At 35.4% G+C, this 3,245-nt stretch overlaps 1 pseudogene; it reads right to left on the bottom strand.

The window, feature by feature from the left end:
• Positions 1–630: 630 nt before the first annotated feature.
• On the bottom strand, positions 631–1,177 carry LOC149552587 (ASC1-like protein pseudogene; annotated as a pseudogene).
• Positions 1,178–3,245: the final 2,068 nt, after the last annotated feature.

Here is a 3,245-nt window from a genome sequence, read left to right as displayed (position 1 = left end):
TTCTCACATGGTCTGTCTCTACCCATGTGTATCCTTATTTGGAGGTTATGGCTTCTCCTCGCCAGCTCCCTTTTCCATGATGTGGGCTCCTTTTTTAGATACTGCCCCTGCTGGTCTTCTTTCAAATGTTGACATGGAGACCCTGCCTACAAATTTTACTTGATGTGGGCTATGAGAAAAGGATATCTCCCTAATACTATGGCCTACTACTAAAAAATGCCTTACCCTATTTTATTCTACTGCTCATGTGTTTTATCTTTTCCTTTCATGCAGCTTGCACTCATGTTGTCACTTTCTACCTTTCAGTATTGGAAGCTCCTGCTTGAAGTTTTCCATCATCAATTATTGCAACTTCACACTTCCCCTCATGGTATTTATCTTTCAAGTATTGGATGACTTTCAAAGCCTTTTCCCTCTCCTATATATTATAATTTGATCCATTGAACTAGTAGATCTTTGTCTTCATGTCCAGAAGAAAAACATCATCATGATTCAATGAAGATCGAGCAAATGGGACCTATTTTATTCGTACAACTCACCTGTCTTTACATACATATAACCGTGTTTCAAAATTAAATTCCTCTAGCTTTTTTAAATGCATCTCAAACAATCCATTTTAACCTTCATCTCTCAAAATATCTCCTCCATTTTGAGAGTTGAATCTTCTTTTTTTTCTTTAGAATTTTCTCTAACATCTTTCACTAATATTGCCTTTTACTTTCATTTTCCATTCAAGCATTAGATAGATCAAAAACCCATCAATAAAAGTGAAGGTTGAGTAAAAAAATGAGGAAATAATAAATGGGACCTTCTTCTTTGTATTTCTTTATATCTATGCAATTAACAACTTCATAATTGGTGCTCCAGACAATCCAGAAGGGAAAATACACAAGGCAAAGCATAAGCCATGATATCACAAAAAAAGGACACAATGAAAGCTAAGGTATCAAGGTAGAGCTAGTGTATTTGAACATCTTGGATACTCCAAAATGACATTAGATGTATCATGAATCACCATAACAACATAGCCAACTCTTGAAAACCTTAGCAAATATGATGTTAAAATGAGAATCAAAGTTGTTGCATGATAAGATATGCTCACTCCAAAGTTTGATGGTCTTATCTCCTAGAAAAGTAAAGCAACAATACCATACACATAGAAAATTTCCATGTACATGTAAAGAGCTTTAACTTTGTCTTTACTTATTGATCATTTCAAACCCCATAGCATCTTATCGATATGATGGAGATAGTCGGGCCTCAAAGTAGGTCTGACTAAAAAAAAATCATTTTCAAACAACTAAACTACCCAACTGATCCATTAATCATCTAATAGAAATCCAAATCAAAATCCATCACCAAACCACCAATTAAAACTCATTTTATCACTTATCTACAAACTGTGACTTTCAGCTAATCAGGCCTATCGATTGGCTTTAAAAATTGACCCAAATAGTTGATCGGGCTCTGAAATTAGACACATTGATTCTTTTTTCTACATACTCCTACCCTATCAAATCTCATCTCATGACGACATTAGGGTCAAAAGATATCGACCGTCAAAGTTGCCCTCCCAAAATTGCTTGCAAACAAACATGTTAGAAAATAATAAATTGGGTTTGGATTTGGCTTTGAAAACTAGGCAAACTGACACTTAGGGATATGAAAATTGGGACATTTGTTCACTGTCATGAGGAAAGTATGAATTTGAGATTTGGTCTCATGATGCATAATAAGACGCAAATGGCGAGTGGTCAAAGTGAGCTACTCAAATTTTGCAGAATGGAAACAATGGCAAAAAAATATTTTTTACAAATGGAATGGACCTAGGAAAGTGTGGAAATGGATTCGTCAAGACTCGAAAATTGGCACACTTAAAGTATTTTCAGAGTACAACATAGTGGTATAATCCATTTGATCTCATCTATCACAAGTTTTGAGATATGTTGTCACGAACAGGGGTAATGACCAATCTGCACCTTTTGACACCAGTAAAAAGTTAGAAACTACATTTGGAATCACATTTGAAAACTGATCAAATGGATTCATCATAAGCTCAAAATTGAAACATAGAAATTCTTTGACCCTTAGAATATGATGCAAAAGGAAAATTCTTATTCAAGTCAACTGGTTAAAAGTTATTACAAGTCAAACATGGCTCCCTAGAATTCTAAACAATTCATATCAACATGACATCAGTAAATAACCAACTTTGAGGGATTCAAGACCTAGTCAAATGGGTTTGGAATGACTCAAAATTTGAAACATGGGCTCTCTGGTATGAACACTAAACACTCCCAAAGCAGTGAGTCATGAAACATAATTGGGTGTGAGATATTCATATGCAAACATGGCCTCCTGTCACTGTTTGACACGGGTGAATGCAAATTTGACAATTGCTCAAAATGGGACTTCACGAAATGACTCAGAATGACAATTTATCTTCATGGAACACATAAGCATACTGAACACAAGGTGCTAGAAGCATTAAACACCTATTGGGGCTCAAAAGGATAGTCGGGTACACATGCATTTAAAATTGCCTATAGGGCTTTATTTTTCTCAATGGTACTCAAAATTGGGGCTACAATTTTGAGTGCCAACAAGCTCAACAATGCTTGTAGGAACTCAACGATGCTTAGGAGTTTGTTAAAAATCAACAGTGTTTTGGTCCCGACTGGAGTTTTTGTTGTATTTAATGCATGTAGCATGTGATCATGATGTGGATCAATCTAAGAGTTTGTGTGGACCTATGTGTGTTGTTGGTTATCTCTTCTGTGTAAATTATATTTGTGTTGTAAAATTGGGTCTTGTCCTAAGTACTTTCATGTGGTTATTGTGTGTTAACTGTAAGTTAATGCAAGGCTTAAGGTTTTTTATTAATATTTTTTGTGAGCTGACTTGTGGCTTAAATATGAATTTAATGCAAGGGGTCTATTTAATTTTTTAATTGGTAGGCTAACTTTTAGCTTAGTTGGGTATAAGGGGTTTTGTGGATTCTTAATTCATTCATTCATGGAGTGATTCATTTAGAGGAGGAGAAGTGAGTCTGGAGAGTGGTTGAAGAGAGATTTTTCATGAGTCTGTGGATAGAGCACTGAATGTGAGGAAGTTTATAGTAGGATTGTGGTGGATTTATGAGTTTGTGAGAAGGGCTAGTGGCTATGGTTTAGAAACAAGGAGGTTTCTTGGTGTCTTGCAAGCACAATTTGAGATCTTGGAGGTTTCTACTTGATTATTGTTAT

The sequence above is a fragment of the Cupressus sempervirens genome, chromosome 6 (genome assembly GCF_028749045.1).
Source record: "Cupressus sempervirens isolate cs-2001-9-10 chromosome 6, ASM2874904v1, whole genome shotgun sequence".
Classification (NCBI taxonomy): Eukaryota; Viridiplantae; Streptophyta; class Pinopsida; order Cupressales; family Cupressaceae; genus Cupressus; species Cupressus sempervirens.
Note: the sequence above shows the minus strand (reverse complement) of the source record. Positions and strands in the feature narration are given on the sequence as shown.